General features: G+C 47.6%; 1 pseudogene; it reads left to right on the top strand.

Annotated features, from left to right (window-relative positions):
* The window catches only part of LOC136503518 (uncharacterized), a 48723-nt pseudogene extending 22364 nt beyond the window's left edge, over nucleotides 1-26359 (top strand).
* The last annotated feature ends 597 nt before the right edge of the window (nucleotides 26360-26956 follow it).

The following is a 26956-nucleotide window of genomic DNA, read 5'->3' as shown; positions in this document are numbered from 1 at the left end:
ACCCTTGCTGCTTCTTCAACGATTATCTTTTTAGCGTCGTCAGCGTCCGCGTATTTCTTAGCGGTGGCCAAAAGCGCTGTGACTGATTCGGGTCTCTTCCGGAGGAGCTTGTCTCTTAGGGCGTCGTGGAAGCGGAGGCCGGTGATGAAAGCCTCGATTGCTTCGTTGTCGGAGATTGATGGGACTTTGATGCGCATCTCCGAGAAACGCCGAACGTACTCGCGCAGTGGTTCATCCTTCCGATCTCGGATCCGCTGCAGATCGTACTTGTTGCCGGGTTGTTCACAAGTAGCGATGAAATTGTCGATGAAGGCCTGCCTGAGCTCCTGCCAAGAGTCAAAATAGTTCGCTGGCAAGCTAACCAGCCATTGGTGACCTGCATGACCAACAGCGACTGGGAAGTAGTTAGACATGACGTGCTCGTCGGCCATGGCTGAGCGGCACGCAGTTTCGTAGAGCATGACCCATAATTCAGGGTTTTCCTTGCCGTCGTACTTCTGAAGCTTCTCGAGCTTGAAATTCTTGGGCCATATGACTTGGCACAGGTGTGGAGTGAACTGCTTCAGACCCGGCGGACCGTGGGCGGTGTCATACTCCATACGGCGATAGCTTTCATGGGATGCACGATCGTCGGCTCTCTGGTTGATGCGAGCGCGCAGATCACGTCCGCCGAGGTAATGGCGGAGATCGTTATTGCCATTGCGGCGATCTCGATTGCCATCTGGATTAGCCCTGCGACCGTGGTTATCACGGCGATTGTCGCGGTTATCTCGGCGGTTGTCGTCTCGAACGTCGTGGCGGTTATCCTCCCGACGGCGGTTGTCGTCCCGACCACCATCATGACCACCGTTTCCGCCTTGACGGTTGTCTGATGGGTCGTTATTGCGCGAGCCACGTTGGTTGAGTGGCTGTGAGCGACTCGAGTATTGGCGGCTGTGGCTTGATTCGACAGAAACGGATGGGGCCCGGGCTTGATTCATCTCCGCGGTTTGAGCCATAGCAGCTGTCAGACAAGCTTGTATGTCATCACGGACTGCTTGGGTCTCGGGAGTGTTGGGCAACCGCTGCATTGTCGCCATGGCGACGGCCACGTTGGCGCTTGGGGTCTTGAAGACCTGTTTGTCCCCCACCCTGTCGAAAGCATCGTTGAGGTCACAAGGTCGGAGTCTTATGCGTCGTGCCTCCTGGTCTGCTTCAGCTTCGATTTGCTGGCGATTAAACCGGTCGATATTGCGTGCTTCGCGTGCAGTCTTTTCTTGTTCTGTTTCGCCAACTGCTGGCGGCTCATCGTTGCTGACAACGTGGATCAAATCCCCTCGTCTTGGCGGGAAAGATGGAAATTGGGGGAAACCCGGGGCGTGGTCTGGTAGATCCAGATCGTATTTGACGCCTTCATCTTCGTGACGCTGAAGCTCGGTGTGGACAGATGCGTTGGATGCGATGCCGGATGAGGAGCTGGAGTCACCCTCTCGGACTGTGTGGACGGATCCTTCTTGATAATCTTCAATCCAGACCATGTTTACGATGTTGCATGGCTTTGGCCGAGATCGGTGGATAGAACATAGGTCCGAGCGGCGTCGTAGGTTGTACGCGTAGCTGGAGGCAGCGTTTCGCAGGCCGTAGGGCTGGACCTGGTGGTTCTCCGTCGGGACTTCGTACTCGCAGAGTCGGAGACCCGTCGCGAAGGCTGGCTGGCGACGAGCGGAGCGCCCCTCAGGAGTAGATACGACCACAAGATCTGTTCCAAGCCGTGCAGGACGACTGGCCCGAGCCGGTCGGATAGATCTGTTGTGGGGAGCTGTTACCTGCTCATTAGGTTGGCTTTGAATCGTACTTACCAGAGCTAGGGTTTCAGCGAGTTTGATGCCGACCCGATCGATGGAGTCGTGCAGGTTGGTGTCGTCGATCTGCTTTCCTCTATAGCGGGGAAGCGGACGACAGGTTGTCGGCGTGGCTGTGGGCGTGGTCGGAGCCAGATGTACCGTGGTCGGAGCCAGATCCATCGTGGTCGGAGCCGTGTTCGTCGTGGTCGGAGCCGTGTTTACCGTGGTCGGAGCCGTGTTCACCGTGGTCGGAGCCGTAGCCGATGCAGGTGAAGTAGTCGTCGACGCGGGTTGGATCCACGCCTCCTCCGCGGTCATGGCGATAGAGACGCCCAGGCCGGTAGTCCAAGTGATCTGGCCGACGGTGAACGTGAGGCCGTTGGGCGTAGCCATGGAGCCGGAGATGATGACCATCTTGTTTGCTTGGAGAGCAGTACGCACACCCCCTACCTGGCGCGCCACTGTCGACGAAATATGGTCGGCAGTCTACCTAGGGGTATGCCCAAGGTAGTAGATTATCGGCAGACAGATGCGCAAGCCCCAAACAAGACGGTGACGCAAGACAGACACGAGGTTTTATCCAGGTTCGGCCGCCGAAAAGGCGTAATACCTACGTCCTGCGTCTGATTTGTATTGCTGTATGTCAATGAGAGATGTTTTTTAGAGGGGTCCCCTGCCCGCCTTATATAGTCCGGGGGGCAGGGTTACAGATCCGGAAACTAATCCTAGTCAGTTACAATTGCCATATGTGGCCGGACAAGGATTCATATTCTAACCGACCAGGATCCTACTTGGTCGCCAAATCCATCTTGATTCCTTGTGCGGGACTCCGATCAGGTGAACCGAGCCGCACGTCGTTTTTCGGGTGGACTGAACCCATTGATCCGGGCTAGCCCAAGCTTAGCCGTAAGGGTATAGGGGTTAATACCCCCACAGCAGGCTGTCCTATCTGGCGGCGGTGACAGCCACGGAGGCTTCTTCTCTGTCGACGGCGGCAACCGCGGGGGCTTCTTCTCCGGTGAGGATCTCAAGCTATGGGGACTTCTTCGCCGTTGGGAAGAGAAGGGCATTGGGGTGCGGCGAGAGGGCCCTAGTAGGGGTCCTGCTGGAGCACATTTTTTAGCTATGGCCGTGAAATTAAGTTTTGAGGGCTCAAGTAGATGACTGTTGGAGTTGCTCGAACTCATCCCCATTAGGGGGTTGTTTGGATCAAAGAAAATTAAAAGGAATTCCGAAGGAATCTGTTATTGTGTAGTATTTTCAAGGCTTGTTGTTTGGATTAAAGGATCGCCAATTTCCTTTCCTAAGGAATGGTCAGCTTTCCTGTACAAAATGCAAGAAAGAAAACATGGGGTTTCAGCTAAAGGAAAATTTCCTGCGGCTTGCTTAGTGCGCTGATAATAGGCAAAATGGCTAGCTGATGCCGGCCAAAGTTACCTGCTTCGGGCAGAGTCATGTCCAGGCAGGGATAAGTTAATTTAGACATTAGATGAGTTATTAAAGGTGCCAGGAGACTGTTGATCTAATTCGAGTGCAATGATTAGTGCTAATCTAGTTACTTTTTTTTTGGCTCTATTCCATCCCTGCTGTTTTCATTCATCTGCTTTTTATTCTTGTGTTCCAAATAGGGCCCTTACTACTAGTAGTGGAAATACACGTGCGGCACGCACGTGGCTATAAAAATATTTTGTAACCAACCGTCTTAGATTTAAAGATTTTCTAATTATTTGATTACCCATCATATAGTATTTAAGAAACTAAAAATAAAGATTCAACACATAACATGTTTGGCTATTATGGGCAAAGGTTAAAATAGTACTCCCTTCATACCAAACTATAAGACTTTTCGGCTTTTCTACATACAGAGCTTTTGTTATGCAATTAGATATACATTATATCTAGATACATAGCAAAAAACAATGTATCTAGAAGAACCAAAAGTGTGATGCAAGCATTTCTTTTTTAGTTCAGTTACATGTTTCAATAATTCCATTGAGTGCAGATGTATTACAGCAAAATGTGTCTTGGTATTTCAGTTATAGCCCTGTTATAGTTGACCAGAACAAGATAAATGATTTAGCAGTACTAAGTCAACTTGTTCAGTTTGTTTCTTTCAGGGTTGCAGCAACACTGAAAGCATTAACTGCTCTTATACATCTAGATTTCACCTTAGACATTAGCATATCCTCTTCTTTGGACCACCCACCTAAATAAAGAAAAAAGAAAATGCAACTGATGATAGTGGCAAAAAAAACAGTAATATCAAAGCTCAGGAAGCATTGATGGCCTGCTCAGGATGAGTGACATTGCTCCTAGGAGCTTTCCTAGCTGACTTTTTTTTTCTCGAACATGCTGGAGAGCTGCGTATCAATATATTAAGAAGAAAAAAGGGTAAAGCACCCAGGTAGTACACTGATTTTTTTTTGAAAGGAGAGAAAACCAGACAAAAAAACTCCAACAAATACACACACGCTAGATCACCTATTACATCCAGGAACTACCCATGACCAGGGAAAAAAAAAGATCAACTAGGAGGCTGCAGGGCGAGGAGTTGAGAAATGCCTCGAGCCCCAGCCATATCCCACATGTATAGATCAACCCTGATAGAACAGAGCAACCCATACAGCTCAGGTTGCTGTCCATCAAACACATAGCGGTTCCTGTGATTCCAGATGGCCCAAGCCACCAGGATAACCAAGGAGTTCAGGCCTTGCTTTACAAGATCAGTCACCCTAGTGTTCACCTGTTCCCACCACTCATCAAATAGCAGGTCCCCAGGTTGTGGGGGCAAGACACTGCAGTCCAAATTGCTGGAAGACAATGAACCAAACCTGGCGCGAGAACACACAGGAAACAAGCAGGTGATTAATCGTCTCCTCCTCTTGATCACATAATGGACATTGCTCTGGATGCGGCAATCCCTTCCTAGCAAGTCTATCAGCCGTCCAGCATTTGTTATGGGCAACCAGCCACATAAAGAACCGGCACTTTCCAGGCGCCCAGCTCATCCAGATTCTTTCCCAGGGTTTGAAATGAGTGGCCCCTATGAACATTGCTTCATAAGCTGACTTAGCTGAGTACTTTCCTGTGGAAGAGAACCTCCAAATGTGAGAATCATCCACTTCCGGCTGTAGCACCACCTTAGCCAGCAAGTCCCAAAGATCGAGAAATTCAGTCAAAACACCCATAGTGAGGGCACCTCTTATGTCTGCAACCCATCTACCATCAGTAAGAGCGTCATACACTGTTCTTTTCTTTGCACGGCTAGAGACAGAGTTGAACAAGAGTGGAGCAAGCATTTCAAGACTCTGTCCATGTAGCCATTTATCAGTCCAAAAAAGTGTATTCTTACCATTGCCGACCTCAGAAGATATGGCTGCTGAGAAAAAGGTTCTGACAGAGTGATGCACTTGAATGGGAAAAAAATTTCATGGTTTGTCAGGCTCAGTTTTGAGCAACCAGAGCCACCTCATTCTGAGTGCCCACCCTAGCTGTTGTAATTGTGAAATACCAAGCCCCCCCAATTCCAGAGGACGGGTTACCTTGGGCCAGGCAACCAAACAGTGACCACCCCTCACATCTTTTCTTCCCTTCCACAAGAAACCCCTTCTGATCTTATCAACTGCTTTCAAAGCCCAGGAAGGAAGATCCAGGGCCATTGCCAGATATATCAACATAGAGGTGAGAACAAATTGTACCAAAATTTTCCTACCAGCTTTAGTGAGCAGGTCAGCTTTCCATCCTGGCAATCTGTCAGCAATTTTATCAATGATAGGGTGGACTTGGGCTCTTGTCAGCTTGTGTGGAGAGAGAGGCACTCCCAGATATTTGCAAGGAAATTCAGAAATCTGGTAGGGGAGATGCGCAAGCAGGACTACACGGTCCTCTTCCGAACACTGAATGGGAAGGACATTACTTTTCTATATATTGGTTCGGAGTCCAGAAGCCTCCCCAAAAAGCTGCAGCAAATCTAGGGTGATTCTGATGTCACTCACCGAGGGTCGAAGGAAAATGACCACGTCATCAGCATATAAGGAGATCCGGTGTTGTATATTCCTTCTAGCCAGGGGTTGGAGAAGTTCTTCTTCAGCTGCTTTCTGAAACAAAAGACAGAGAACATCCATGGCCAATATAAAGAGCATTGGGGAGAGCGGGTCTCCTTGTCTTAAGCCCCGGCGATGTTTAATTCTCTCCCCAGGAGAGCCATTCAACAGGATCTAAGTGGATGAAGAGGCTAACAGCCCACTGATGATGTCACACCAAACAGACCCAAAACCCACGTGCTGCAACACTTCCAAAATAAAAGGCCAGGAAACTGAATCGAAAGCTTTAGTGATGTCCAACTTTAGGAGAATGCGAGCCTGTTTTTGCTGATGTAGATACTTTGTAGTGTGCTGAACCAACATGAAGTTATCCAAGATGAATCTACCCTTGATAAAAGCACTTTGGTTTGGTGTGATCAAGTGATCCAAACGACCAGCAAGCCTATTAGCGAGCAACTTTGTTATGAGTTTGGCAAAGGAATGCACCAAGCTTATTGGTCTGTAGTCCCTGATGCTCGTGACATCATCTTTTTTTGGTAAGAGAGTGATGAAGGCAGAGTTGAGAAGCTCAAAATTGTTGAAATTCCTGCTCCAAACAGCTAAAGCTGCTGCCATAATATCTTGCTTAATTATAGGCCAGCAGACTTTGTAAAACTTTCCGGTGAAACCGTCGGGGCCTGGGGCCTTGTCAGGAGGCAAGGAACTGATAGTTTTCCAAACTTCCTCCTCAGAGAAAGGATCATCTAGCTCGGATAGGTCAAGATTTGGTGCATTTAGTGCTTCCAAGTTTACTGTAACACCCCGATCCAGATTTTCACCCAAGAGAGTACTATAGAAATTGAAGATATTCTGCTCCTTCTCCTCATGTTTTGTGAGAACCAAACCATCATCAGTTGTGAGCTTGTATATGAAATTTTTCCTCATCCGATGCCTAGCATGGGAGTGAAACATGGCTGTGTTGGCATCGCCCTCACAGAGCCATGAGATGCGAGATCGGCAGCGCGCAATGGTGCGCTGCAGTGACGAGAGTGCCAGAGAGTGCAGCTTGAGTTTGTTACGCAACCAGAGCTCTAGGCCAGAGAGGGCTCGATGGTCTTGAGCAATTTCAAGCTGGTGCAAAATCTCTCTGGCCAGCCCCAATTGAGTGTTGACATGCCCCACTTTTTTCTAGCTCCAACTTTGTAATCTTCTGACAGTAGCTCTGAATTTTCTTGCCAGGGTGTCGAATGGGCAGCAGGAGGCGTCCACTAAAGTCCAAGCAGTCTCCACTGCATCCTGAAACCCCTCAAGTTTGCACCAGAAGGATTCGAAATGAAATCTTGCCTTGCGAGGTTGAACATCATGCAAACCTAGAAGGAGGGGGCAATGATCAGAGCCATCGGAGGCGCCGCTCTGCAGAAGACAGTTTGGAAACAGGTTTTCCCACTCTGAGGAACAAAACACTCTATCTAGCTTGACAAGCGTAGGGGATTCTTGCTGATTTGACCATGTAAATTTTCGACCTTGCAAGGGCAGCTCTTTTAACTCCAATTCATTGATTAGATGGCGAAATCTGCCCATCATTGCTCTATTAAGAATCCCATTGTTTTTGTCGTCAGCATTTGTGATGAGATTAAAATCCCCAAGAACAGACCAGGGTCCTTGACAAGCAGATCTCACATTTCTTAATTCTTGTAAAAAGAGTATTTTCCTCTCATCACCTTGAGGCCCATATACACAAGTAAGCCACCAAGGTTGCAGGCCAGCAGGGGAGAACTGCACAGAAATACTGTGTTCATCAGCACGACTAGCAGTGGCCGGGCCTAGATCCTGCCTCCATGCCAGAAGGATTCCTCCACTTGCACCAACAGCCAGCAAAACGACCCAATGAGAAAAAACCAAGCCCAACATTGAAAGAATGACGCCCTGAGAAATTACCAGCATTTTTGTCTCTTGTAAGCAAACAAAGTCAACACAACAGTAATTCACTAGCGTACGCACTGCATCTTGGCGAGCCCTCGAATTGAGGCCGCGAACATTCCAGCAGAGGATGTTTGAAGGATTCATTATGTTATGAAGAAGGGAAATCGACCAGACGAGAGAGAACAAAATCAGATAACAACTGGCAACACAGCCTCCCCACTATCAGGAATGCTCTCTACTTCCCCCACATCCGGGGTTGCCCAACCAAAAAGAGCCGCTAAGGCCTGAACATGAGATTCTGGGAGAGGTTGACCGAACAACTTGCCATAAGCATCCAGAACATCTTGATGAATGCCATCATTTTCATTGACGACATTCAGGACTGTCATAACTCTTTTCCTGTACCTGGTGGGAACAGCTCCGGATGGTGACTCTAGCCCAACACCCGCAATTCTTCTACTTCTTCGTGGTGGGGCAGCAGACGTGTGAGACCGGGCTCTTGGCTTCGGAGCGCGCGGAGTAGGAAGGATTTTTTCAATCCGTTTAGAGATTTTCTTCATGAACCTTGATCTACGCCTCGACGGAGACTCAAGGATGGCCTTGCCGCTGGGAGACCTGCATGTGGCAGCAGGCGGAGTTTCAGCCATGACCTCAACACACCCAGGACCAAGGGCAGAGGTCCGGTGCGGAGTCACGGCCAGCACATCAACGCCCGCCGGCCCGGCCAAGGCTTCCACGCTTGCCAGGAGAGGTTCTAGAAGCGGAGCCGCGGCCACGCCGTCCCCCCCAGCCATACGTCGCCGCCTTCTAGAATAGGTCTTCACAGGAGAAGTGACCCCCCTGCCCGCCAAGACGCCCTGGGCATCTGTAGGCGCTGAGTCAGCAGCGGTAAGATCCAGTGAAGAGCTCATTGCCGCCAGCACCGGAGCCTGGGTTGGAGCTTCATCCAGAGATGGAGAAGCAAGGAGCCTCGCTCCACTGATGACCTGAGACGTCAGGCCCGGCTGGTCAGGACCCCTCGAGGAATGTGGGCCTGATAGCAGTGGGCCGGCAGGCCGGTCCCCTGGAGACTGGGCCGTAGTGCCATCCTTAGCCCACCATGTGTCGTTGCTGAGATTTTCATCCAGCCGAACCGACGAGGCAGGACTAGCCTCCGACAACCAGAACAGAAATCCCGGCGTCTAAGGGATCAAATCTTCGTTCGCCAATCCAGGCAAAATGACCAGTGCCGCCGGATCATCAATGGCCACCGGCAGGGACGAGGTAGGCGAGAGACTTGAAGGCGCCCGCATTGCCTCGGGCTCCACGGGCTGTGAAGCCGCCGCCTACGTCGCCTCGGGCGCAGCAGAGTTAGCGCCATCAATCGGATCCTCGACTTCCGCCCCTTGGTCTACAACCACCGGGCCAGCGCCCAATCGCCGATGCATAGGGACCCGCGGGGCACCACCGGAGGCACCAGACCCAAGGGCGACAGACTCCGGCGAGGCAGGGGCTTGCCGCCGGCATCGACGCCTCCCTTGGTTGGAATCGTCGTGCAGCGGAGGCGAAGGCGGATCGTCTTCCATCCCAAACGAAGTCGACGCAGAAACTGCAATCTTGATTTCATACCTTAACGCACGCTTCACCGGCGGAAATTCTTCAACTTGTATCGGGGGCTCAACAATGTCCAAGTCCAAATTCGCCGGGATGAGTTCCGGCTAAGAACACCAAGCCTTCAAGCGGAAAACCGAATAGTCCTTGTGATCAATCGTAGCAGGATGGAGCTCGTGCACCCAGCCCCACTCGTCCAGAAGATGTTTCGCCGTCTCCAGTTCCCATGCATGTGCAGGTATACCCCTCAGCTCAATGTCAACAAGCGAGGGCAACACCACTGTAGACGCACCCTTGAACCGAGACCAGCGCTGGAAGAACAGGGTGAACAGAGGCAAGTGAAGAGGCCTTCCTTCATTGTAGACTCGGACAGCAGAAGCTTCATTGGGGAGGATCAGCAGACCATCTTCACGGCTCAGGCTGTGAAACTCCAGCGACTCGATCGGGAGTTCATGGCAGCGAGCTAACTCATCAACCAGAACGTCAACCGAAAGAGTCGCGGTGTCTCCAACAATCGAGACCGAGAGCGCATTGCGAAGTTCATCTTCAGCCCTGGACATCTTAGTTGAACGATCAATGACACGATGAGGCCGGGCAGGAGCATCACCGGAGACGGTCGGAGCATGATCGCAAGCAGCAGACACGTTATTCTCTTCATCTTCCTGGCCAGACGGACCGCCCGAGCCAGCAGCCTTCGAACGCCGCCGCTTCCTGACTCGGCGATGACGTCTCGTCCGTGTGCCTGGAACAGCCGCCGCCCCAGAGCCCCCATCGTCAGGCGCAGCTGTTGAGGACACCATCTTCACAGATTTCGAGTCTCCCAGAGTGGACTTAGGACGCCACACGAGGAGAGCCCGAGGAGCCGCCGCGTGCAGAGCCTGGCCACGGCCACCACAGATGGACGCACGATGGCCAATCGCCTGGCACCTGAAGCAGCGAGGCCCCTTCAAGCAAGAGGCCGCACGGTGAGACGGGGAGAAACAATTGAAACACCTCCCCCTGAGGTCCGCCGGCACCGAGCGACGAGGTTCGCGCAGCCGCCGCTTGCGAGCACGACGACCCTCGTACCGATGCCACCCGGCCCCGTCAGGGCCCTCTCTGGCGGACGCCTGAGGGGCCCGTGACCGGAGAACGATTCTCGGAGGCCGGCGAACTTCAGCCACCACCGGCTGCGGCAAGGCTGACGAAGAAGCGCCACCAGAAAGGAGCACCTCCTTGAACGAAGGAACGGGAGAGGAGCCGCCCGCAGATGAGGACGGACTGGCGTCGCGCCACCTTTCACCTTTGGAGCGACCTACCTGGGTTGCCAGGGAGGAGGAGGGCTGAAGGGGCTCGACTGGGAGGGTGGCCGTCGGGCCATGAGCAGGCACCGACGTGGGGCTGCTGTATGGGAGGGCGCCGGGGAGGGGAGGGGCGGGAGCGAGAGAGGCCATCCGGTGGGCTAAGACTGGGAGGTGATGTGAATGCACTTATTGGAAAATAAATGTTCTCCTAGCTGACTTTAGAACGGGGCGCGCGGCTACAGGTGGAGCAGAGAGCTATGGCAGTCTGTAGAATCACCAATCGGGAACAGATCAAGTCAAATGCTTCAGATACAAGATCTTACAAAATGCAGTGGTAGAGGCTCTTCCATTTTGAAGAATCAAATACACCTAACTCTATTACAGAACCTAGTTATGGTTGTCCTCTAATGATGACAATTAATTTACATATCTGAAATGGCACAAATATTTGAGAACCTTGTTTTCTCAGTGACCACCATTGTTCTATGGGAATCAAATACACCTAACTCTATAACACAACCTAGTTATGGTTGTCCTCTAATGATGACAATTAATTTGCATATTCTGAAAATCTGAAATGGCACAGAAATATTTCAGAACCTTGTTTTCTTTGAGTGACCTCCAATGTTCTAAGGGCAACAAAGAAGCAAACTTAACAGCACAATTTAATTAAAACCCTTGAAGCTTTGACTTTTTATTTTTTCCCATTTTTTTAATTTTTGCTCTCCTCGATCCCTCATACTTTTCACTGAGAGCTTTCCTTATTATCACCATTCAAAAAGAGTACTCAGAAGCCTCACTATTTATTAATTTTATATGAAACAAATAGATAAGACAATACATATACTCTGAAGTTTGGATGAAACCTACGAGCACCGTTTACAGATAAGTTGGTGAATAATAATCGAAGACCCTCAAAATATTTTCATACAAAAGCTTACTTGAGTAGAAATTCACAAACACATCGATAGGTCGGTACTCCAGACTTTGTAGTGAACCATCTGGATATATATACAAGAATGAAGTATCTGGAGTCAATAACAATATTGAAATATAATTCTTTCAAACAGAGACCAGAGGTAAAATAAGATTAAATGGCCCCTTAACAAAAAAATGGATAGTGTTTGTAAAATTAAAATAACACAAAAATACATGATTGTCAAAATGTCCATATCTTATGAAGTCTGGACAACCAATGGCTCATAATTAATTGTGCAACATTAGCCATTGCAAAAGTGAATATAAGAGCTGTCTGAAACCTGAAGCATAAGTACCACGACAGAGAAAATGTCCCCCATTGGGGATAGTTTGACAACTTCAGTGCTGACATTGTATTTCTAAAATTAAAATCACATAGAAATACATGATTATCAAAATGTCCATATCTTATGAAGTTTGGACAACCACTGGCTTATAATTAACTGTGCAACATTAGCCATTGCAAAAGTGAATATAAGAGCTGTCTGAAACGCGAAGCACAAGTACCACGACAGAGAAAACATCCCCCATTGGGGGTAGTTTGACAAGTTCAGTGCTGACATTGAACAAATTATGAATGGTCTGTGTTTATTTTGTTTCAAACTATTGCTGAAAAACTATAATAAAAGATCTATTTATTTGGAAAATCATCATTTATTGTAGTTACAAAAGCAAATGGTTTTTAACCAGAGTAATCTATATAAGAACTTTAAATTTGAGGGGTGTCACATCGTGATTACTGTTTCTCCGACACGTCACAAGACCTATATTACTGCACATCAGCAGTACCGGGTACCCGGGCTCGGTGATGAACAGTAACGGATCCGTGATGAATGGTATCCGACCCGATAAGGAACAGTACCAACCTTTTTTTGCCCCATCGTTACTGTTGCCCGTGCTTTACCGTTTACTGTTGCCCGCATGAAGCACGGGGTTACCTGCTGGTGTATTTATATTAAGCACTCAACTGCTGAACAACCAGGAACATATTGAACACCATTCTTTCACGACCTGAATCATCAGGAGAGCACCCCCAAACTAAAGCTATCAAGCAACAATTTCGAAAATATGCGTTGAGGCGTCAGATTCAGGCAGCACAAACACACCCAACTAATCGTGGTTAAGGACATACCAGAAAAAAAGCATTGACGTCGCTCTTGATATCAGGTGGCAGAGTAGTACAACTTAGTGCTATCAAACTGCATCTAGTTAGACCCTTCAAGAACCAAAGCAAAGAGGTAATAGTATCAGATTTTCCATATCGAAAATCATTTTGGTACTGCACAAAGTTGTCTGCTTAATACTCACACAGGACAGGAAAATAGCAGGCAATGCTACTGCCCATTGTGTGAAACTCTGAATACAGAGCTAGTGCAACTTAAAAAATAAACTGAACAATTCTAGATAAGTTCTATACTACCTCGCAGTATGAAGCTGCAGCAAATAAGAATAGAAGATAAAATGCATTGTTTCGCTTACAAGTTCCTGTCTAGGTCTATGAGTCTGTTGAATTCCAGAGTTCTTTTCTTCAGTCAACATGGAAATTCCAGAGACCAATAATATTGTGTTAGAAACATTCACAACATAATATAATATAGACCATGGTGCTATCTTACAATCCAGGAGGTCTGCAAGTAATAATATATAGTGAACATTGCTTTCCACAATCCAAAATAAAAAATTACTGTGTAATTAAATTTTTATTTTACTAATTGTTTAGAGCGACTAAAATTATGCACAGGACATATTGTTGGAACTGGAAGCAAGATATAAATGTATACAGTAGTACAACAAAAGGAATAATTCATGCCCCAGAACATATTGTTTCGAAAATCTGATCCGGACAGAAAAAAAAACGCATGTTGTGTCAAAAGCGCACAGCACAAGCAATCGGGTAATAAAATTTTAGTTCAATTATTATCGCCATTAACAATACCTGAGTAGATAAGTCTTGGACGCAAGATCAGTTGTTGGCGCCAAAAGAACATAGGCTAATTAAATAAAGTTTCTACAGCCTACGCCGCCGGGTTCCCGTGTGCGAGGTCGCCTCCACCCGTCTGAGGAGAATCGGCATATGGGGCATGGGGCGCACGGGAATGAAGAGGAGGAGGACGTTGCAGAGGGGAATAGAGAAGGTGTTGTTGCGGAGGCTACAGGGGGAAATTTTGGCTCAATAAAAACCGGCGCCGGAGCGGAGGCGTTCAGATCCACATACCATGATGGCAGCAGCGAGGACGGCGCTGGGTCAAGCCACGAATCCTCCTCCAACGGCGATAGGGATCCATGTTCCATCGGATAGTAGGCCGAGCGACCGGCATGGGTGAGGAGCGTAGTGAGGAACATTGCAGACACGGCGCGCATCCAGAGGAGAAGCGGTACGGTCACGACAGTGGGCGGAAGCGGCGGCGAAGGAGGGAGGGTTTGGGCGGTTACAGCAGGGAAGGGCGGCACCCGAACGCGAGCGGCGTCGGGGTCCGCGGGTACGTGCGGGCGGGTAAGAAACTTTCCCGGTGAAAAAAAAACTTGGGTCGGAGTCGAGTGTTTCTCTAGGAACACGCGTTTCACATGTATGTCAGGATGCCACGAAACGCTCCGGGCCTACGGCTAACTATCAAATCAGATGAGTTTAATGTAAATCTAAGGGCGAAGACTCTAGATGAGTAAGATGTTTTCTGGTAACAGGTATTTTCTAGTTCCTTCGCTCCTTTATAGTATAGATAGATTTGTCCTTTGTACAGTTTGCTGGCATCTTTGCTAAGGTACAGGGCTTTGACTTTCATAATAATCTCGCTTGAAACACTTTAACAGGGTCTTCGATTTTCTTTTAAAGGAAAAGGCAAGTGATCTTTTGGATTCTTTCAACGGCTTGTTGGCTGCTGTAGTTGCCACGATCTGGAGGCCATTCAAAAAAGACACAAACACCCCGGTTACTTCAAAAATTAATAAAGAAGTCAAAAAACTGCCGACGACTGCACGGATCATGGTAGCATGTGTTTTGTTGTGGGTCCAAGTGCTGGTGCTTGCTATTGTCTTGTGTCCTCTGGCGGTTCTCTATGTGCTCGGGCTGTATATCTCTACTGGAATTTCAATGTGGCGTCTGATACAAGACGACTACGGTGACACTGACGGAGGTACAAACCTGCCAGCGCTCTATGTCTTGTACTCCCTAGTTGTGGTCCAAGGTGTGGTTTATGGCTATAGGACCATCTATGATGTAGCGGCAAGAACTGGACTAGTGGAAGATGTGGCTGATCATTATTCAGTGGAGACAGACCTTGTTTTGGAGTACCTAGATGAAACAGTAGCAGGATGTATGAAGGATCCATCATTTGGGAGACGAAGAAACCTAGTCACATATGGTGTGGACTTTTTTTTTTAAAGAACAGGAGGGCCAAGCAGGCCCTACTGGTATATATTTAAACAAGGTAAAAAAAACAACAGTCCAAGAGTACAAAACATGGTGAGGTAGCTGGAAAAAAAAACATTCTAAGGAATTAAGAAAAGGAAGGTGAAGAAGATCCAAGAGTACACAAGAGGCCTCCATCCTAATTTAAGGGGCTTATCCATTCTTGAATTTTAGGAAAGTACTTCTTTGATCTGCATAGCATCAGCTCTAGCTCAATCCTGAAGATGTTTTTGCACCCTTGGGTAGAAGGAGGGATCTACCTGAAAATGAAGTTGTTCCTGCTCATCCAGATAGCCCAGCAAAAGAGGATGATGATCTCCATAAAGAACTTTTGCTTTATCTGAAGTCTGAGCCATTCCAAGTTCTGGAGAAGGTTTAAATTTTGATTGACCTGCAGGTTGATTAGGCTCCAACATTCAGAAGCAAAAGGGCAAGAGATGAAGAGATGCTCAATTGTTTCTTTCCACTTGTCCATTGCAAAGGACACAGTTATAGTTCTCCAATGCCATGTGTCTTCTTCTAAGCATGCTTCTGGTATTAAGCCTATCTTGCAAGATCAACTAGAAAAAAACTCTGTTCTTATTTTGACATGAGCTCCTCCAAAGCCATTTAAATGTCGCGTGGACAGCGCAATGGCCACTCAGCTGCTTATACACCTTTGAAGAAGAGAAGAAGTTTGATCCCCAAATAAAGCCCCAGGTATCCTTGTCATCAGAAAGTTGTAAAACATCTAGACTCTGTTGCAGGATCAAGTACTGATTGTATGCTTCTTCCGAGAGTGGTAGATGAAAAAGGTCATGGAAGTTCCCTAAACTCTTAGCTTCAGCTACTGAGATTGCCTTGTTTTTTGCGAAGGAGAACAGCTCTAGGTATGCTAGCTGAGGAATGCAGTCTTGCCCCCAAATATCCTGCCAAAGCAGGCAAGTTTTCCCATCGTTCAGATCAGTCTTTGCTATTCCTTTGAACTTGTCAAGTTGCTTCATGATGTCCCTCCACCAAAAAGAGCCCTTGTTATTAGCAGTACCAGGCAGTCTTCCAATACTATAATAAATTTCCCAAACCAAGCTAACCCAAGGCAGGTGTAGGGTTGAGATGGCGGACTAGAGGGGGCGAATAGTCCTTTCTAAAACTTAATCGCGTCGGCTAACCGAAATAAGTGTGGAATTAAAACTATCGGTCTAGCCAAGACTACATCCCTCTATCTATGTTCTCTAGCACCTTGCAAAGATCCTAATTAAGCAACTAAGGTGCCAAGCTAGCTAGAGCTCACCTATTCAATTCTAGGAGCAAGGTCACACAAACCTATGCCACTAGTATTTTGCACACCACAAAGCTCCTACACAATTCTAATAAGCAAAAGCACAAAGCTTCTAAGCTCACTAGCAATGCTCAATAACAAGGCAACCAATGCCAAATTAGAGAGCGTAAATACTTAGCTACACAAACTAAGCAATGTGACTAACAAGGTTACACAAACCAAATTAGTCACGCAAGGAATCTACTTCTATGCTACACAAGCTAGAAGGTAACTAGCAAGCTACATAAGCTAACTAATTACAAGAGCAACTACACAAGCACAATGTAAATGAAGTAAATACAAGCTTGTGTAACGAGGATGCAAACCAATGGGAATACAAGGATGACACGATGATTTTTATCCCGAGGTTCACGTGCTTGCCAACACGCTAGTCCCCATTGAGACAAGCTCCAAGGTTACCATTGGTCCTCTTGCTAGTGGTGACCTGCAAGTCACACTCTCCCACGTGGAGTGCTTACCACAAGCTCTAGCACTTGACCCGGCCGGACCACTTGTCGTCCTTCGCGTCTCGCTCTACTAGAGTTGCTCTTCGTGGCTCCTGCGGGATGAGCACAATCCCCCTCACAATCACTTCTCCGGAGCACTGCATAATCTTCTTTGCGTGCTTCAATGGAGAATCGCTCACTCACTCGGTCGGATGAACACTATCAAGCTCAACTGAGTTAGAGGGCTCCCAAGCACACCTACAAAGCCACCAAGGCTCAAGGGTGCTCAGCTCTGCTCCACTATCGGCCAAAGGCCGACCAACACTTCTATTTATAGCCCCACAGGCCAAAATAGCCATTACCCCTTCACTGGGCAGATTTTGGGATGACAGGACATGTTGGGCGGATCGACCGGACGCACCCTGCCAGTGTCCAGTCAACGGATGGCTGCCATGTCATCCCTGGCTTCAAATGCTGAGCGCCCGATCTCAACGGTTAAGTTACGACCGGACACGCATTGCGAGGATGACCGGACGCTGCTACGCCTGAGTCCGGTCATTTCCAGTAAGGTTCCAGAGAAGCAAAAACATGACTGGACGCGTCCGATCACAGGTGACCGGACACATAGGTGCGTTCGATCCTCTCTGGCCTCTCGCGTCTGCCTGCGTCAGCGTACGTCAGCCTAACCGGATGCGGCCACTATGCGTCAGGTCACCTCTTCGCCCAGTGTCCGGTCACTTGACCAAGACCATGCCCTCTCAGGAACACATGACCGGACTCGCCAGCCAGCGTCCGGTCGTTGCGCTGCGCAGAGTCCGGTCACTTCCAGTGACCTGTTTCACCTCCTTTTCTTCAACGAGTTGATCCACATCAACTCCAACTTCTTCTCCTTTATAAATGTGCCAACACCGCCATGTGTACACCGCCATGTGTATGTGTGTTAGCATTTTCACAATCATTTTCAAGGAGTTAGCTACTCAACTTGCCACGCCACTCAATCCTAACATGTATGCAAAGTTAGATCGCTCAAGTGGCACTAGATGACCGATATGCAAATAAGTTTGCCCCTCTTGATAGTACGGCCATCTATCCTAAACCCGGTCATCAATTTCTCTACACACCTATGACCGGTGAAATAAAATGCCCTAGGTTATACCTTTACCTTGCGCATTCCATTCCATCTCCTCCAATGTTGATCCAACACATGCACCAACACAATCAATAATAATATGATCCACTTCATATCATCATGTGATCATATTGGTTCATCGATTTTGACTTCACTTGCTCTTCACCGTTGCCTCGGTCCATCGGCACCAAGTCATCACTCAACTTGCCCTTCACACTTGCAACTGGTCCGTCGAGTCAAGTCATATCTTGATCTTCTCCACTTTGATCACATGACTCAATGTCATGTCTCATGTGCAATGAGCTCCTTCATCATCACATGTGTGAGCTTTGCAACATCTCCGAGCCATTTCCACCTCCATGGCATATGTTGCTCACACACATGTACTTATGGACAAATCACCTGTGTATCTCACATAAACACAATTAGTCCACCTAGGGTTGTCACTCAATTACCAAAACCAAATAAGGACCTTTCAGCAGGTCATCTTTATTGAAGAATTTGTGAAGGAACTTCATTAGTAGTGCCTCATTTTGAGTCCTCAAATTAAGAGCCCCAAGACCCCCTCTGATTTTGATCTACACACTATGGGCCATGCTGCAGAAGATGTCTTTTTGGAGCATATGTCTGATCCTCTCCAAAGACAATGCCTCCTATACTTGTTAATTTGTTCCAAAACTGTGTCTTGAAGCTTGAAGGTGCACATTGCAAAGGTGGGCATAGTTGTTATTACAGAGTTGGTTAATTGAAACCTGCCAGCCTAATTAAGAAAAGAGGATGCAGCTATGAGTCTTCTCTCATATTTGGTTACCAGAGGTGAGAAGTTAATGATTTTAGGCTTCTGTAATCCCAGGGCAAGGCCAAGATAGGTAAAGGGTAGACCTCCTTTCTGTCAATTGATGATCCTTGCTAAATGATCAAATCTGTCCTCTGAGATGTTAATGGGGACCATCATAGACTTGTTGTAATTCAGTTTTAAGCCAGTTGAGGTACCAAAGGATTGCAATAGGCCTTTGAGGACAAGGAGCTGAGGTGCTAAAGCCTACATGATGATGAGGGTATCATCTGCATATTGAAGTACTAGGAAATCAGATGAGTAATTCAGTTCAATTGGGAGGTTAATAAGCCCTCTTTCTTTGGACTTGTTAAGAATGGACTGAAGAAGGTTAGCTGCCAAGACAAATAGGAGGGGGGAAAGAGGGTCTCCTTGTCTTACACCTCTTCTATAGTGGACTGTTTTGCTAGGTACACCATTAAGTAGAACAGATGAAGTCCCTGAACCAAAGATTGATCTGATCCAATTCTGCTATCTTAGTCCAAAACCTTTCTTTGTCATGATCTGCAGGATAGCTTCATGTTCTACTTTATCGAAGGCCTTCTCAAAGTCTAGTTTTAGAATGACTAACTCTTTCTTTGATTTTGTGACAGATGTGAAGATACTCAAGTGCCCATGCCAAACAGTCCTGTATGGTTCTTTTCTTGATAAAACCATACTGATTCTTGTGAATAAGCTGAGAAATCACAGACTGTAACCAGTTTGCTAGGAGTTTTGTAATGATCTTCATTGAGGAATTGAGAGAAATTGGTCTAAAATCATTTACCCTTGAAGCTCCATCAACCTTGGGGATGAGGGTAATAAAAGAAGTATTGATGCTTCTAGTACAAAGATTGCCATGTTGGAAGGACCTACAAATGTCATAGAAGTCTGGGGCAAGGATAGTCCAACATTTCTATATAAACTCATTATTGAACCCATCTGGTCCAGGTGATTTATTAGATGGCAACTCAGCAATAATTCCATTAATCTCATCAGCAGAAAAGTCATCTTCCAAGGCACTTAGGTCAGGGTGAGAGGTAAGCAAGTCATCCAAGTTGAAAGCCATTCCCATAAATTATGTAACTCCCAATCTCTGTTTAAATGTCTCCTAGATGAGTCCTGCTTTTTTATTATGTTTAGAAATGGGAAGATTGCTGTCATTAAGAAGGGAAGAGATTGTGTTTCTTCTGTGCCTAACAGTGGCATGAGCAGGAAAAAGTTTGGTTCCTGCATCCCCCTCTCTGACCCAAGTTACTTTGCTTCTTTGCTTCCAATAAACTTTTTGCATCATGAGTAGAGAAACCAATTTGTCATACAAGATGTTTCTGAAATTCCATTCCTGGATAGTTAGGTCCCTGAGCAATTCCATAGTCTCCATGAGATAAATAAGAGATTTGACTTGTTTGATAAGTTTACTAAGAGAAGAGAGATTGGAGCTCCAAACTCTCAATACACTTCTGAGATTTTGGAATTTGGCCATTAGCCTTTTAGCATGATCCTGAAGATGGGTGGGGGTTGACCATGCTTGCTGAACAATGTTTTTGAAGTTCTCATGCTGCAACCAATAATTTTCACATCTAAAAATTTTTGCAGTCGGAATTGCGGTACTAATCTCAATGGAGCAGGGCTAGTGATCAAAAGTTTCCATAATGAGCGATTTGACTACTGTATTGGGGTAATTCAATGTCCAGCTTGGTGAAGAAAAGAACCAATCTAGTCTTTCCAGTAACGGCTCAGCCTGCTTGTTTGTCCATGTATAATGTCTGCCTAGCAGGGGGATTTCCACCAGATCAAGAACACTGATGGCTTCATTGAATAAAAACATCTCGTGGACATCAGCTCCCTCCTTGTTTTTGTCTTCAGGTCTTCTGATGAGATTGAAATCTCCAATCACAAGCCAATCCAAGTCATCAGGCAATTGAATGTTTTTGAACCAGTCGAGGAAATCTCTTTTTCCTTGGTAGGTGCAAGGGGCATAAACTGTTGGAGTATCCAGTTAGCTTCATTAAGCTTGGAGGTAAAATTAATGGAAACTGCAAACTCATTTTGGAAAGCAAGGTCCCCTTTGAACAAATTGCCTTGCCAGACTACCAAAATTCCCCTAGATGCACCAGTGGAGGGAAGGAAGTGGAAGCTGTCAAAGTTTTGGGGACAGAATTTTCTGATGAATTGAAGGTCAAAAGATTGCTTTTTAGTTTCTTGGAGACATAGGATGTTGCATATGCTTTCCTGAACTTTATCCCTGATGGAATTCCATTTTTATCAGAGTTTAGGCCTCTGATATTCCAATAGAGAACCTTCCATAAGTGCTTATTATTCATAAAACCAAACGAAGAAAGAAGAAACAAGGCAAGATGAAAACTAGTCTCATCTTAACACAGAAAGCAACAGCAAAGTAACTTAAAACCAACCAGATCCAACTAAAAGGAAGGTAACCAAAGTTTAGTCGGTTACACTGGAACACAGGCCACAGGGCCACAGCATACAAAATGAGAAGAAAATAAACTGAGCCCATCAGGTTCCTAGAGACAAAAGTCCAAGTGCATAGCTCCTCAGTTATCAGCTTCATCTTTGTTGTCTTCATTCTTCTTACTCTTGGTGTTGTCATTCTTCTTGTGCTTGAGGGTGCTAGCAGCCTTCTTCTTGGTGCCGACAGCTCCTAGTGCCTTCTTTTTCATCAGGTTGTCTTCAGAAAGAAGTTTCGGGTCAATCTGAGCAAGTTTACTTCCCAAATTCCTAATTATAGAGGTAGGAATGATTGGAGGCTTACTGGTGCAGCCAAGACAATTTGCTTTCCCACAAGAAGTCTGTTTGAAACCTTTGTTTCTAATCTTCAGCCTGGTACTTCTCTTGACATCAGAATCGACTAAGACTTCCCTAGCCCTGGCCTTCCTGGAGCTGCTTTGCTTCTTTGGGGATTTTGATGATGGACTGTCTAGGTTGAGGTCCCAATAATCATCCTGATCCTCCTGCATAGGGTGATCATCATCTTCAAGATCTTCCTCTTCAACTGAAATAGGCTTCCAAGATGACAGGTGAGAGCAACACTGTTCAAAAGAGGAGGTGCACACTTTTGGAATGGTCAGAGCAGAAGTTGGGCCAGGTTGCTGAAGGAGATTACTCAGGCCCGCTTACAAAAATTCCTTGGCCCAGGAAAAGTGAGATGGGCTCTGAAGGAGGGAGATAAAAAAAGTTGGCCCAAGCTTTTGGGACTTCAACAGTGATAGCAGTCTTCATCTGTTGAACAGGCATGTCTCCTAAAGTAAGCTTTGGGTTCTGGAGAACAAACTGTTGGTGAATAGAGTTATCTTCAAACAACTGCATTCTACCAATCTGTAGATCTTGGCAACCCCAAGGGGTGGGGATCTTGACCTTGCAATTCTTCATCACCCATTAGTTCCACGTCAGCATCCTCCATCAGCAGATCATTAGGGAACCCCTGAGGCATGACTAATTCTAGATTTTCAACAGGGGCCTGCACAGGCACGATAACAGGTTCAAGAGGGTCGGGTAGTGCTATGTCCTGCTCAACTTCAACATTCATGAGGTCCTAGTCAAGCTCTTGATCTTGGATAGGAGCAGCAACAGGAGGTGGGTGAATGATCACTTCCACAGGATCCTCCATGTCAGGCTCCTCATTGAGGTCAGGAAGGGGGTAGGCTGCTGAATATTCATAGCTCCTTCCAACTGTTGTCTGATTGTCGGTAATTCATCAATCCAATTGTTCCAGTCAGAAGCTTGGTCAAGTTCCTGTTGCATTGCTGGAGGTTGCTGTCCTTGTTGTCCATGCTCAGGTGCGTCCTGTGCCTGATTCTGAAAGGGCCCAGGTCCCTGTTGTCCAAGACCAAAGAAGTCGTATGGAACCTGATCAAAGTTCTGGGTGTTTACTGGTACCTGGTCCTCATCCTGTGGTCCTGCCCCCAAAAGTTCTTGCTGCACGACTTCGCATTGGATAGTCCAAGAATCCCCTTCCATGCCTTCAGTTTCAGAAAAGACAATAAAATGAGGAACAGACTCTAGATCAACAACTCTATCCTTTTACCAACAGTCTTGTTTTGTGCTCAGGGTCATTGTGCCATGAAAGCATTCTACCAAAGGGGGCCAAAGCAACATCAATGTACTCTTCTTCAACATAATCAAATGGGAAACTTAAGAGCAACAACCAGACCTCACGGTTAAAGTAGACTCACCTCCAGTTACGCACTTGTTATGTCTAACAAACGAAATTGACACATTCTCAAACTGATGGGGTCTATTCAGAACACGAGTGTCCCTATCATGAACTCTAGCAAACTTAATCAACGCCTGACCCAAGTGGCTACGTTGGATGGAAAGAATCTGCACTGTCGCTTGATCCGCAAAAAAAATCATCTAGCACTGCTCTGACATTCTGGAAGTTAAGAACAATACCCGCAAGAGGCTGGATCGTTGCAATGGCCCAATCTTCGTTTCTTGGAATTGGCCTAGAGCCCGCCATTGCTCGTACCATGAACTTTCGATTGTCCACATGCTGAAGATGCATTCCGTGAGGGATGAATGGTGCAGGATCAGCATGCTAGAAGGCCATCTGTGGAGGTGCCAGTGAGCGGTGGCACTGAGGAGGCAGCGGCAATGGAGGTGGGCAGGTTTTCTTGGCGCATAGTTGAACCTGATGAAATAAGAAGAGGGGAGCCGGAAGCTGAAGGGGCCAGGCTCAGTTGCAAATTGGGTGATCCTTGCTCTAGGTCTTGCTCGTTGACTGTCAAGTGGGTGCCCATGACGACAGGGCCGCTTGTCATAGACTTTTGAGGTAAATTCCATGGCACTGTGACCTGAGTAATAGGGATGCCCGCAAGCTGTAAATGAGAGGCGGCCCAATGCGCGAACGAATAAAAAACGGGCGGCTTGCTCGGGCCAGGCCCATGAGGGGCATTGAAGGTGTTGGGCTGCTCGAGGATAGCTTTTCCATTTGCTGGCATAGTAACTACATCAGGTTTACTGCCGCCCTGCCTTCTAACTGGGCATGCACGACACTTAATGGGAGCCCTGCAGAAGCGCAGCTCATGAGCATTGGTCAGACAACGGGAGCAAATCCTAGAAGATGTCATCAAGGAAGGATACGCTGACTCCGGCCTGGACCTTTGTGCAAAATTTGAAATGAGCGAGTGACTCCTGTCTGGGACAGCCCTGGGAATGGTCCAAGAACCGAAGTTTCCGGATGAAGAACAGACGGAGCTCGGTTAGACATGCTAGGAAACTCCAGTCTCTCAAAAGCAGAGGTACGATTCTGATTGCCAGGGGAAGGAAACTCCAGTCTTTCAAAAGCAGAGGTACGATTCTGATTGTCACGGAAAAATGAAGGGAACTGTACACGCTTGAACACTGAAGATCTGATGGGAACAGCATTGGCCCCAGACAGGGGAGGTTTATTGAGATCAAACTCACTGAATGTGGTTGAAGTTTTGTTCTTCTGAGCTGCCATTTTGGGCACCCATTGTTCCAAAGATGAAAGTGGAGCTTATAAAGCGAGCAAAAGCTTAAAAATAAAATGACCAACCTGGTTGGAAGAAACAGAGAAGCGAAAAACCCGATCACCCAGGGCAAAAACACAGAACTCAGCAGCCGAGCCACCAATGGTGGCTTGAAGAGGCAAACCCACAGAGGCAGTGCAAAGGCGGAACTTGCAACGGCCAAAAGACACAACCAGGAAGAAAGATCGAGGCGAGGAAGAACATGAGACCGGCAGGCTCAGGGCATGCCAGAGCTTGAGTTGAAAAGCCAAACCAGGGCTAAAGTCGAGACCCTGTAGCGCCATGGAGCTTGGAGCTTTGGTGCATGCATGTGAAGATGCCCTGCTCTCTTTGCCCACCGCCTCTGCTGCCTCCTCGTCCTCGCCACAATGGTGGAGAAGCATCAGCAAATGATGTCCACGTATGGTGTGGACTTGTTGATGGAATCTAAGTCAAGGTACGGCTACATCCCGGGGATTATGATTCTTGGCACAATCCTCCATATGAGATTTCCTCGTGGACAGTCAGGTCTGCTAAAACAACTACTGACTGGATCAGCATCCTTTAGCCATGTGGTCCAGCGACTAGTAGAAACATTTGGTCCGACAAGCCCATACAGCACAGAGATCAGGGTGCAAGCTGCCTCGATAGCTGCAAATGTTGCTGGCAGCATCAATTTGTAGCAGTTCCCAGCTCGAGGGATGATGATTCAGTGCATATCGTCCCTGCTCGATACATCTGAGGAGTACAGTTGGCGGCCTGAGAGATATGAGCGACGAGTGCGTCGACTAGGACCCATGGGGTACGGGCAGTTACCCAAGGAGTATGAGCGGGACTGGTTGCTACTAGATAACCAGGAGCTTTGGTACAGTTCTCTCGACGAGATTCCAATTCCAAGCCCAATGGCCGCTGACAGCAAGACACAGGAAAGTGGTAGTGGTAAGCAGCGGATCCAGAGCTACAAAGAGCTGGTGGTGCATGTCCTGCGTATCCTTGAGGGGCTCGCTGTAAATGAGGACAACTGTAGAGTAATAAGCAACACCCAAGGTCTGGTATCCAAGGCCATGGCACCTCTGGTCTTGGACCAGCAACTTCACAGCGGCGACCATCATGATGAATGGTGCAGCATGGCCGAGGAATCACTAGAACTCATCAAACGGCTCATGACTACTCCCGGGAGAGACCGAAACAGCAAAGCCGCCAAGTGAGATCTTAGTCAACAACCAAGAGATTATCAGCACGCTCGAACGTATTGTAGAGTGCCTCAAGTGTCCAGTGCTGCTGAAAAGACAAGCTGTAGAGGTCCTACTAGATCTCTCACCAGCCTCCATTATGCCCAGTGGAAGCAGCAGCACAAGCACAATGTTCGTATGGATACTGCTGCACATTTCTCTTATGCCCGATTATCACTTTGACAGGATGTGCGGCTCCACTCACTTGGCAAAGAAGAGCAGTTACATCGCAGGTTCAGCAGATGAAAAGCTTCAGGCCATGCTATCTTCAGAAACGGAGGTAACTGACACGAGTACGCTGCGATCAGATGGTGGCCTTATTGGCAGCCTTGCTAGATAGAACAGTTGCAGGTGCCGGAAACAATGCATACAGAATACATGCAGCAACAATCCTGGAGCATCTCTGTGTTTATTATACCAATTATGACGATAATCTCAAAGAAATGAAGAAAGCCATGACTGATGTGATGCCAGAGGTACTTAACCTAGCTTACCCGTGCAAACATTAAAAGAAAAAAATTTAAAATGAATTCCCTTTTTTTCCCCTAAATTACATGGGTTGAGGTGGCCCGCCTTATATAGTATTACAGTACTATCATTGTAACTCTGAACTACCATTATGGATTGATGACTCAGGTGCTCAAAGAAATCCATAATAATGCACAGGAAAGCAGCTCTTCTCATCAGCAAGAGGGCGAGCAACACCAGGCAATCCAACTCCAGGAGCAGAAGGCCTTGATACAACTGCGCTTCAAAATACACTACAATTGGCTTTTGGAAGACCAAAATTTGACTTGTGAGTTCGATGAGATCGCAGCCAGAGTATCTTGGGAACAGGACATGCCTGATGTTGTAACACGGCCTCGGCGGGTGGCGAAGGCCTCCGACGGCGAGGTGTCACCAAGGAGTCTTCGACCGTCTTAGGGCGGAGATCTGGCACTGACTAAAGGAACTTTCCTGGCTATGCTTGTAGGGCGCTGTACGAGGCTCAGCGAGCTTGTCGCGGATTCCGCCTGGGCCGAGCACGGGCATCTCCGGCCGCTCAGGCGGACGCCGCCCCACTTCGGCTAACGGGCGTCTCCGGCGCTAAAGGCGGAGGCCGCCCTACCCCCGAACTAATCAAACAAACAACCTTGCCTAAGTGTGTGTAGGTACCTAAGCGCAGGCGCCCGTGGTCCGCGCGTACCAGCATGGCCCTCACACGACCGGGCGGAGACTTACGTATGAGGTCTCCGACCGGACCGGCGGAGACTCGCGTAGGCAGCTGCGCGCCCCTGAGGACGGAGGCCAGCGTCGGGAACCCAGGCCTCTGGGCCGAAGACCGAGGCACGGTGGGTCGGCCGCTTGTGGAGGCCCATTACTTGAAGACAGTGTGGCAAGATTGCCCCGCAAACGAGAGACTGGTGGTGGAATATTCCAGGAATGTACTGTAGCAGTTGAGGGGCATTGCAATAAATTCTGTCAAGAGGTAGTTGAGTCCTATAAATAAGGAGCACCTGTAACAGTAAGGGGGTTGGTGAC

The sequence above is a fragment of the Miscanthus floridulus genome, chromosome 14 (genome assembly GCF_019320115.1).
Source record: "Miscanthus floridulus cultivar M001 chromosome 14, ASM1932011v1, whole genome shotgun sequence".
NCBI classification, from domain to species: Eukaryota; Viridiplantae; Streptophyta; class Magnoliopsida; order Poales; family Poaceae; genus Miscanthus; species Miscanthus floridulus.
Note: the sequence above shows the minus strand (reverse complement) of the source record. Positions and strands in the feature narration are given on the sequence as shown.